Source organism: Pan paniscus, chromosome 10 (assembly GCF_029289425.2).
Source record: "Pan paniscus chromosome 10, NHGRI_mPanPan1-v2.0_pri, whole genome shotgun sequence".
In the NCBI taxonomy this organism is placed as follows: domain Eukaryota; kingdom Metazoa; phylum Chordata; class Mammalia; order Primates; family Hominidae; genus Pan; species Pan paniscus.
Genome location: NC_073259.2, coordinates 97761923 through 97774044, shown reverse-complemented (window position 1 = coordinate 97774044; position 12122 = coordinate 97761923). Strand labels below are relative to the sequence as shown.

At 38.5% G+C, this 12122-nt stretch overlaps 2 pseudogenes; both read right to left on the bottom strand.

The window, feature by feature from the left end:
* Window positions 1-891: 891 nt before the first annotated feature.
* Window positions 892-3376, bottom strand: LOC100972980 (large ribosomal subunit protein uL2m-like; annotated as a pseudogene).
* LOC112436758 (U6 spliceosomal RNA) lies at window positions 934-1027 on the bottom strand (annotated as a pseudogene).
* Window positions 3377-12122: the final 8746 nt, after the last annotated feature.

Below are 12122 nucleotides of genomic sequence, written 5' to 3'. Positions count from 1 at the left end.
TGGTCCCAAGTTGGCCAGTATGTGTTAAAGCCAAGAGGCTCTGAATAGGAAGGGCATAGGTGGCATTTTAGAAAATGCATAGAACTATGTTTTCAATAGTATAAAAAACTAGTTTTTTAAAAAAGTTTTAATTTATGCATACTAATTATGCATACATTTTAATTGATGCATACTAATTATATATATTTATGGGATACAATGTAATATTTTGATTGCACATGTATACATTGTGTAATGACCAAATCAGGGTAATTAACATGGCCATCACTTTTTTTTTTTTTTTTTTTTTTTTTTTTTTGAGACGGAGTCTCGCTCTGTCGCCCAGGCTGGAGTGCAGTGGCGCGATCTCGGCTCACTGCAAGCTCCGCCTCCCAGGTTCACGCCATTCTCCTGCCTCAGCCTCCCGAGTAGCTGGGACTACAGGCGCCCGCTACCACGCCCGGCTAATTTTTTGTATTTTTAGTAGAGACGGGGTTTCACCGTGTTAGCCAGGATGGTCTCGATCTCCTGACCTCGTGATCCGCCCGCCTCGGCCTCCCAAAGTGCTGGGATTACAGGCGTGAGCCACCGCGCCCGGCCCATCACTTTTAACATTTATCACTTCTTTGTGATAAGAATGTTCAAAAACCTCTCTTTTAGCTATTTTATTGTCATCTCCAGTCTAGTATGCAAAAGAACATGAGAACTTATTCCTCCTATCTAACTGTAAATGTGTACACGTTGACCATCACTCTCATCATCTCTCTCTCCTTCCTACCCTCCCCATCCTCTGGTAACTACTATTCTCCTCTCCACTTCAATGAGAACAACTTTTTAGATTTCAAAAATGAATGAGAGTATATGGTGTTTGTCTTTCTGTGCCTGGCTTATTTCACTTAACGTATTGCCCTCCAGGTTTCTCCATGTTGCTGTAAGTGACAGCATTTCATTCTTTTAAAAATATAACACTTCACGAATTTGCATGTCATCCATACTAATCTTCTCTGTACTATTCCAATTTTAGTATATGTGCTGCTGAAGTGAGCATGATAAAAACAAAGGTTTACCATGAAATATTAATGGCTTTATTTTAAGTGCCTTGAGGGCCAGTGAAAGAGAAAAGATGAGAAGAAGGAGAATCTAATCACTATACTCATACTGGAAACTTGGGGTAAAACAGCAAGTTTCTAAGAGTTCCAGCTGCTCAAGAACCTGCTAGTGCTCTTTTTTTTTTTTTCAGGGGAGGGGGGCACATTATTACAATACAGGGATATCAGCTTTGGGCAGCATCAGAAGGCAGCTTCACATAACTCTTCATGAAGGGTAGTGGCCAAATCTTTCGGCCAGCCCAGCACCCCTTGCAGTGCTGTAGCCCACTGGAAGGCCTCTTGCCCAGCCAACGGTTGTGACCTGCCCTGCCAGTGACCTGTTTGTTATGATCAGTGTTGGATACTCAGCCTACTGTTGCTATGCATGTTTCCAGCACCTGCATCTGCCTCTTAGAGGGCAGCTGGATAACGGTTGTGCCATTCACCTTCCACAGTAGCACACTACACGTCCCTGCAGCTTGGATATACTGGGCACCCCGGCCTGGCTCAATTTCCATGTTGTTGATGAGGGTTCCCACAGGCAGAGCCCCAAGTGGATGTGCATCCCCTTCCTGAGCAGCAACTGCCATTTGGCCTATGTGGTGAGAGTTCAGGATTGTATCTCCAGCCTGCAAGTTTTCTGTGGTGATGATCCAGTGTTTCTGGCTACCCCCAGCAACCAGAGCTATGTCTGCTGACCTACAGGGATCATGGTGGACTTGGATAACCTTCTCCTCAAAGGGTCCTGACTTGGTCTCCTCCTCAGGCCAGAAACACAAAAGTCAATCATGCAATAATGTTGCTTGTGGCCCCTGCCAATACCGTGCACCCAGATCTGGCCTGTGTGGTCTTCGTCCCCAGACTTCCTCATCTTCACTGGTTTAATTGTGTACTTGGTATGACTCTTTCAAGGCACAAAGTTGGCACTAAGGGCCATAGAAGTAAGGATTTGGTGGCAGGGGAGCAACATCAAGGCAGAGGGCCATTGGAAGAGGGCATTGTTCATCACCTGGGAGGCAGGGAACAGACTCAGGACAGAAGTGGCAACGGTCGGGGGTGCCAGGCTCAGAGAGTGCAGAGTGCAGGTCAGTGCCCACAGGGCCATCAGGACAGCCAGGGCTCATCACACTCCTGCTAGTGTTCTTGAGAGAAATATTGAGATGGAAAACCTATGAAACCACAATGAATACCCTTCCACCAAAAAGAAAAGGGAAGATGCCCTTTTCTTTAGATCCCACCTGAAGTAGGAGAAGGTCAAGATACGTAGAATCCTATTGATACCTATTATTAGTAGGGAAGAAGAAACCATTTAGGGAGACATATGATTGTGTCACTCAAATTCACTTCTACCCATCCTTTAGGAAAGGCTCCAGATTCTTTGGCAGAATGCCTGTAAGCTAAGAGACAGGCTAACAGAGGGATCCTAAAACAGAGCTGTGAGCAGTGGTGAGGAGGAAACCCCTCCACACCTCTCTGAGAACAGCAGTGGTAGCAGCTGCGGTGAGAGGATGGTGGATAGACTGAAGCCAGTTGAGCAGGGGGAGGAGAGTGGAGAGTGACAGTGCAGCAAGAGCAGATCTTTTAACAGCTAAGTAGAGAGAGCATGAGCAAGGGGACATGGGGAGGCTCAGAGGTCCAGGGGCTTAAATAGTCTGATTTTTAAGTTAAACCCTAGAAGCTCTTATTTATCCTCCCCTGCCCTACAGGGCTATTATTCCCAAGAAAGGGGAGGCACAATTAGAGGCACAAACTCAGTGTCTCTTTCTTTTATTTATTTTTTCTTTTTTTGATGGAGTTTCACTCTTGTTGCCCAGGCTGGAGTGCAATGGGGTGATCTCAGCTCACTGCAACCTCCGCCTCCCAGGTTCTAGCGATTCTCCTGCCTCAGCCTCCCAAGTAGCTGGGATTACAGGCACCCACTACTATGCCTGGCTAATCTTTTCTATTTTTTTTAGTAGAGACGGGGTTTCATCATGTTGGCCAGGCTGGTCTCGAGCTCCCAACCTCAAGTGATCCACTCGCCTCGGCCTCCCAAAGGGCTGGGATTACAGGCGTGAGCCCCGCACCTGGCCTGGACTGTCTCTTCTTTGAATCAAAGTTTCAGCCACAAAATGGATCATAGAAGGTCTGTTTGCCCTCACTCATAGATATTCTGTATTCCAAAATTTCACACTGGTTGAATTTTTCATCAAACTGCAGGTTAAACCTCTCAATAAGCTTAGATCTGAAAAGTTGAAACTAATTTCTAGTGGCTGTTGAACAAAAGTAAAACTGTCTCCTTCACATCCCAGACCCTTTCTCCTCTCCCAGTGCCTCTATTTTTAAACACTTCTGTTGTTATATCTAGATGAAAAGCTGTAGGATCTGGGAGGGTAAAGGAGTAGGAAATTGTGTGGTGATATATATATTTTTTAAAAAGAAAAAACTGTGTACTCTCATAGGCTCCTATAACTGGCTACAACCCAAGCAGTGCACAAAGTTATGGAACCCAAACTTGATGGAGCTCAGAAAATTCCTCCAGCATCTCCTTTCATCTGCTTCAAACTTTCTAAAAGATTGACTTATCTTCTTAACCAGCATTTGGTGGCATATCTTCTAATTGCTTATCAATATCTCTAAATCTCTAAAGGACACTTTTTTCCAGTGTTCTCCCTCAGCTCTGAGGAGATCAACTCAGACTCAAGGAAAACACCAGCCAGGCCCACAGCGCCCTGCCAGGGAAGGAAATCTACAGAGAGTTGTGCAAAGCAGGGAGGCACCCTTATCATGTGTTGCAGAATGAAAAAGTTTGAAATTCAGTTTTACTCAATAATTGAATCCTACACTATACTCCCTCCAGAGCCTTCAATGCTATTGAATTCTTCTTAAATTCCTAAAGGCTGAAAGGAAGTTTTGAGAGAGACGAGATCAGTCATTAGGGATGGTATTAAGATTTGGGTAGAATGACAACAGGAACAAGGAGTGAAGGGCCCAAACTGAGAATTTGAAAATGAGTTTTCAAAAAGTACATCTGTTAGCCATTTGTTAAAATATGCATTAGCATACCATATAAATGACTATAAACAATAATAGGGGTCACTATTATTTGCCTTCCTACGAGCCACTCCTAATTTTTTTGTTTGTTTGTTTAAAGAGTCCTGATTTTGTGGCTAGCCTTAGGGCATGAATTATAGTCAAAGCCAGAGGACAGCAAAGTTTTTCTGTAAAGAACCAGGTAGTAAATACACCTCTGTCACAACTAATCAACTTTACTTTTGCAGCACAAAAACAGCCATAGACAATATAAACATGAATGGGTATGGCTGTGTTCCAATAAAACTTTATTCATAGAAACAGGCCCAAGGCTGGGTTTGTTTCACAGACCTTAGTTTGTCAACCCCTCAACTAAAGTAGTCACAGAACCTCCATTTCCTTGTCCAAGTGACTGACCTAAGCAGAGGTAAGTGACCTAGTTTATCTCAGTAAGAAGCAAGGCAAGTCTGCCAGGAGGTTTCTGATAAAGATTTTCTTTCATGATAAAAGACAGGGGATGTAAGGAGAAGGTCTTTTGATCCTTTCCCTCCCTTTCTGCTTTGCACACTTACGTAAGGAAACAATGCTTGAAGCTGTGGCAGCCATCTTGTCCTCTTGAGGCTTTAAGTTGGAAAACAAAAGCCAACAATCTGAGACTGGTGGAATAGAAGAAAGAAAAAATCCGAGATCCTCATTAAGTCACTGAACTGCCACCTACCCACAGAATTTCATTAAGAAAACAAAAAGTGTACTGATGATTAAGTCATTGTTGGTCTGGTTTTCTGTTACTTGCAGCTGAAAGCATTGCTAATTGATATATCCACAGAAGTTCAAAATGTGAGTGATGTATTTTTAACATTATCTTTAAAGTCTTTTGAAAAGCTTGAAGTATTTTTCTACCGTAGGACTGAGGCATGAATAAAAGAAAAACAAGAATTTTTTTTTTTTAAGTACAGAATTTCTGCAGTAGAAACTACAGGAGGTCTGGAAATTGTACCAGAGCTGTCTGTAACCATGGTGGATAAGCTACTGTGCTTATAAAAAGATCATTTTTGGCCAGGCATGGTGGCTCACACCTGTAATCCCAGCATGTTGGGAGGCCGAGGCAGGCAGATCACGAGGTCAGGAGATCAAGACCATCCTGGCTAATACGGTGAAACCCGGTCTCTACTAATAATACAAAAAAATTAGCCGGGCGTGGTGGCACACGCCTGTGCTCCCAGCTACTTGGGAGGCTGAGGCAGGAGAATGGTGTGAACCCAGGAGGTGGAGCTTGCAGTGAGCCGAGATCGTGACACTGCACTCCAGCCTAGGCAACAGATTGAGACTCCGTCTCAGAAAAAAAGAAAAAAAAAATCATTTTTACATATGAGATAATTTTAGGTCGTATATGTATAAGTCAGAGACAATGTATTGATAGTCTGGACCAGGAGTTGGCAAACTACAGCTCGCTTTTATTTGTGAATAAAATTATGTTAGAACATAGCCACATCCATTTATTTAAATATTGTCTATGGCTGTTTTGAGCTACAAAAATACAGTTGAAAAGTTGCAACAGAAAGTTGTAAATGGAAAATGTATAATATACATTCAAAAAGCACTGAGACTTATGAACGTATGTAAAGCGTGATCAGATGATAGAGTATGAAAATGGTGCAAGAGTTCTCTGTCACAGTGTTCAGGGAAGGCCTCACTGTGGAGGTAACATTTGAACTGAGACACGAATAAAGTGAGTGAGTAAATCATGGGAGCATCTTGGGGAATAGCTTTACAGGCAGAGTGAACAAGTGGAAAAGCTTGGTATGTTAATGGATAGCAGGAAGTCCAGCATGGCTAGAGCAAAGTGAAGGGAAGGATGGTGGTAGATGAGATAGATAGGTAGTAGGAGGCCAGCTCATGTGTGGTCTTATTGGCCATAGAAAAAAAATCTGAATTTTGCTTGCAATAAGTTGGCACTCCATTTGGATGGTGAGTTTGGAGCCAAAAGCTAACACAATGTGTTTTTAATTACAAAACATCACTCTAAACCTTCAGTTCTGACTATGATAGAAAAAATGGCCACTGGCTTTATGCTTCAGCCATACATAACCATAAAACTGGACAAAATATGAAGCAAAAGTTTCCAGGCATTGGACAATCAGGCCTGCATGGCTATAATCCCTGAGTGCAGGAAAACACAAAGTAAACCCTCCATTCTCCCTAGCTTTCTGTCTGAGGGCACTTTCTCAACCCAGCACAGCAAAGTGGAGCCCAAATGTTGAACAGAGTCTTTTGCTAGATGGAGGAAAAAGAGATTGAATTTGAGGGCTACTAAGGCAATTGAAACTTGTGATGCTTCACTGGTAAATTTCATCAAACATTAAAAAAATAATATCACTGATGTTACACAGACCCTTCCAGAAAATAAAGGAGGAAAGAATAATTCAGAGACCATTTTATGAAGCCAGAATAACACTGATTTCAAAATCATACAAGAACTTTACAAGAAAATAAAAGTACAGGTAATAGCCTTCATGAATAAAGATGAAAATGATTCTATAGAAATATTAACAAATCAAATCCTGCAATATGTAATTATATATAAGTCCAGCAATATAAGCTACCATCATACTTAATGATAAAAGGCTGAAAGCTTTTGCCCCAAGATTAAGAGAAAAGCAAGGATGTTCTTTCTTGCTACTTCTATTCAGCAAGGTACTATATAGATTCTAGCCACTGTCGTAAGTCAAGAAAAAAAAAAAGAGAGCATACATTTTGGAAAGGAAGAAGTAAAACTGTCTTTATTTGCCACAACATTATTGTGTATACAGATAATCCTAAGGAATCTGAAAAATAAATAAATAAATAAATAAAGCTACTAGAGCCAGAAATGAATTAAGCAAGTCCACGTGATATATCAATGTCCAAAAAACTAATAACATTTCTATATATTAGTAACAAACATTAAAAATAAGAATATTTAAATATACCATTTACAATAGTAACAAAAACATATAAAATAGGGAGAAATTTAATAGTTGGTGTATAAGACCTCCCCATGGAAAACTAAAACTCATTTCTGAGAGAAATTAAGCCTAAATAAGTAAAGAAATAACCTATGTTCATGAATTGGACAACTCATATTGTTAAGATGGCAATTCTCCCCAAATTTAATCAATAGACTAAAATGTAATCTGAATCAAAATTCCAGGGAATTTTTTTTTTAATAAAGCTTGACAAGCTGCCAGGTGCCTGTAATCCCAACACTTTGGGAGGCTGAGGTGGGTGGATCACTTGAGTCCAAGAGTTCAAGACCAGCCTGGGCAACTTTGTGAAACCCGGTCTCTACAAAAAATACAAAAATTAGCCAGGTGTGTTGGCATGTGCCTGTGGTCTCAACTGCTAGGGAGGCCGAGGTGGGAGGATCCCTTGAACCTGGGAAGTCGAAGCTACAGTGAGTCGAGACTGTACCACTGCACTTCAGCCTGGGTTGCAGAGCAAGACTTTGTCTCAAAAAAAGAAACGTAATTGACAAGCTGATTCAAAAATGTATATAGAAATGCAAACAACCTAAACTAGCTAAAATTATCTTGAAAAATGAGAAAAAAATTGAAGAAGTTACATTAATTGATTTCAAGACTTACTAGGAAGCAACAGTGGTCAAAAGAGCGTAGTATCAGTGTAGGGATACACAAATATACCAGTAGAACAGAATAGAGAGTCAAATAAAGCCACAGTTACCTGGTCAACTGATTTTTGACCAAGGCATCAAAAACAATTCAGTGAAGAAACAAAATTCTTTTTTAAAAATGTTGCTGGAAAAATTGCATATCTCTGTGGAAATAAATAAATCTTAAACCTACCTCATATCATATGCAAAACTGTATTCAAGATGGATCAAATACCCATATGTAAACTAATGCTATAAAGTTTCTGGAAGAAAACATAGCAGAATATTTGTATGACATAGGATAGACAAGAATTTTGTAGCACAACACAGAAAATATAACCATAAAATAAAAATTTGATAAATTGGTCTTCAACAAAATCAAAAACTTGTGCTTGTCAAAGGACACCAACAAAAATAAGCAAGTTACAGACTGGGAGAAAATATTTGCAAAATGTATCTAAGAAAGTACTTGCATTTAGACTCTATAAGAAACTTCTACAACTCAATAATAAAAAGACATCACACATCCTTTTTTAGCATGAGGAAAAGATTTGAAAAGAGACTTTATAGAGGACAAACATGAATAGCCAATAAGCACATAAAAAAGGATTCAACATTGTTAATCAAGAAATGGAATTTAAATCAAAATTAGATTGCACTACATACCTATTAGAATGGCTAAAGTTAAAAAGACTGACAATATCCAATGTTGCAAAGAATATGAAATGGTCTGTACCCCCATAAATCATCAATGGAAGAGTAAAATGGTACAATCACTTTTTAAAATGGCTCGGCAGTTTCTTATGAAGTTAAACATATACCTACCCAATGACCTAGAATTTCTACTTCTAGATATTTACTCAGGAGAAATAAAAGCATATGTTCACAAAAACACTTTTATACGAATATTTATAGCAACTTTATAATAGCCAAAGACTGAAAACAGCCTAGGTACTCACTAATAAAAGAATGATAAACAAATTATTGTGCAGTTGTGCAGTGGATTAGTACTCAAAAATACAAAGAAACATAACCAATACACACAACCATATGAATGAATCTTAAAAAATTATACTGAGTTAAAGAAACTAGACACAAAATAATACATAATTAGTGATTCTAGAAAAAGCAAAACTAATCTAATAGAAATCAGAACAGTCATTGTCTCTTGTGGGTGGAGTGGGAACTGACTAAAAAGGGACATGAGAGAACTTTCTAAAATGATAGAAAGGTTTATATCTGCCTTTGTTAAAACTCACAGAATGGTATATTAAATATATGTGTTTATCACTACAAATTATAGTATAATTTTAAACATAAGAAAAAAATTAGTTGATATTTGGGGACAGACTGGGAGAGCTGAGGGATAGATGCAGGAAACAAGTTAAGTGGCCATTGCAGTAGTTTCCAGAGATGATGGTGGCTTAACCTGGGAAGCACTGACAGTAGATGTGATCAATTTGGGGTATATTTTTAAAGCTTGAATTGCAGAACATCTGAATTGTTTGGTGGTGGTGTATAAAAGAAAGAGAAGAAACAATTGTATCGTTACAAGTGAAAGCTCACACACCCCTTGAAAAGAAGGGAGGTAACAGAAAAAAGTAAAACAAGCAGATACTTACATTACATTTCATTATTTACATGTCAATTTTTTGTATGTAATCAATCTTATATCAAAAAGATAATGAAGGAGACTTCTACTTCCAGTGAAAATGGAGTAACACAGACCAGATTTACCCTCCCACCTGAAACCATTAAAAAACCAGACAAAATATATGAGAATGGTTTTCAAGACATTAAACACCAGGCAATGAAAGGCAGTGATTTCTGAGAGACAAGAGACAAACAAGTTGAGCCCTGTTATTGCCCCAGCTTACTGGCTAAAAAAGTTTCTAGGTCATGACCCAGTGAGAGAGAAACGAGTAGAGATTTGCGGTCTTCCTGAGTTAAGGTAATATAAGCAACAAATGAGATAAAATGAAAGCATAAAATAATATTCAACATAAAATAAAAACAAACCAAAAAAAAAGGAAAAAGAGAAGTGGAAAACAGATGAAGAAAACTGAAATAGTTACAAGGCAGATTTAAACCCAACCATACCAATAATCACATTAAATGTAAATGTCCTAAACATCCTAAGTTAGCAGCCAAAATGGCCAGTTTGAGTACAACAGCAGAATCCAACCACTTGTTTACAGAAACCCACTTTAAATATAAAAAACATAAATAGGTTAAAAGTAAAATAATAGGAAAAGATACACCATGATAACACTAAACAAAAAAAGGTGAAGTGGCTATATTAATATTAGACAAAGTAGATTTTTTAGAACAAAAATATTATCAGAGATAAAGAAGGTCATTCCATAATAAGAAAAAGCATTGATTATATTGGATATATATATATATATATATATCAGGAGGATATAACCACACCACACTTTTATGCACCTGATAACAAAGCTTCAAAATCTATGAAGCAAAAAACTGATAGAGCTCCAAGGAGAGTAGTCAAATCACAATTATAGCTGGAGATTTTGACACCTCCCTTTCAATAATTAATCAAATTAATGGATAAAAGCAGTGCAAATAGGGAAGACTTGAACAACACTATAAAACAACTTGACCTAATTGGCATTTATAGAATACTGTACCCAACAAAAGATAATTTAAAAAAATTATTGTTTAAAAAGCAGATGTAAATACACAGCAGTCAGAGGGTGCTGAGAACAGGCATAACGGTTCCACACAATCTAATCCACCCTGAGGATAATATCAGATACAATTGTATTAGTTAATAACTTGTCTGGCTATAAGAAATAGAATGCAGAACCAATAGTAGTTTACATAAATAGGATGCCATTTTTCTTATATAGTAGCAATGAATCAATATTGTCAAAGACAAAAATCTATGCGATTCTATTAGCCTTTCTCCCAAAAATATTGAATCATTAAAAATGTTTTAAAAATATTTTTAATAACCCATGTGTCCACTTGCTATTATCTCCACAATTCAGTGGGGGAAAGAAGCTGGAAAGCAAAAGGGCAATGCAGTTTCAATCCTTACCAGGAGTTAAAAACAAAACAAAACCAAACTTTCCCAGAACACACCTAGAATTCTGTTCAGGTCTCATTGTCCAGAATTGGATCCTATGGTCATACTTACCTTTGAGGGAAGCTGGGAAAGGGAAAAGAAAAGCAGAATTGTTTTCAATGGCCTAATTCAGTGCTTCCTAATACATATATTATGTAAACCACATATGTAATTTACTAGTAGGCATTTTTTAAGTAAAATGAAACAGGTGAATTAATTTTCATAATATATTTTAATCTAACATTTATAATATTATTTCAACAAGCAAATAATACAAAAGTTATTAATAGCATATTTTACATTTTATAGTTTTTGCACTCCAGTGTATATTTTATACTTACAACATATCATTTCAGACTAGCCTTATTTCTTTCTTTTGCTTTCTTTTTTAATTTTTAATTTTTGTGGGTACATAGTAGGGTATATTATATTTATGGGGTGTATGGGATAATTTGATACAGGCATACAATGTGTAATAATCACATCAGAGTAAATGAGGTATTCATCACTTCCAGCATTTATACTTTGTGTTACAAACAATCTACTTATGCTCTTTATTTTAAATTGTACTATTAAATTATTATTGACCATAGTCACCCTGTTGTGGTACTAGACCTTGTTCACTCTTTCCAACATTTTTTTTTTTTTTTTGAGATGGAGTCTTGCTCTGTTGCCCAGGCTGGAGTGCAGTGGCATGATCTTGGCTCACTGCAAGCTCCGCCTCCCGGGTTCACGCCATTCTCCTGCCTCAGCCTCCCGAGTAGCTGGGACTACAGGCGCCCACCACCACGCCTGGCCAATTTTTTGTATTTTTAGTAGAGACGGGGTTTCACCGTGTTAGCCAGGATGGTCCCAATCTCCTGACCTCATGATCCGCCTGCCTCGGCCTCCCAAAGTGCTGGGATTACAGGCATGAGCCACCGCGTCCGGCCCCAACTATTTTTTGTACCCATTAACCATACTTCTTTGCCCCCACCCAAACCCCACTGCTTTTCCCAGCCTCTGGTAACCGTCATTCTGCTATTTCCACAAGTTCAAATTGTTTTAATTTTTAGCTCCCACAAATAAGTCAGAACATGCAAAGTTTGTCTTTCTGTGCCTGACTTATTTCACTTAACATAATGACCTCCAGTTCCGTCCATGTTGTTGCAAATGACAGGATCTCATTTTTAATGGCTGAATAGTACTGTTTGTATATATGAACCACGTTTTTATTATCTATTCATCTGTTGGTTAGGTTGCTTCCAAATCTTGGCTGTTGTGAATAGTGCTGGAATAAACATGAGTGCAAATATCTTTTCAA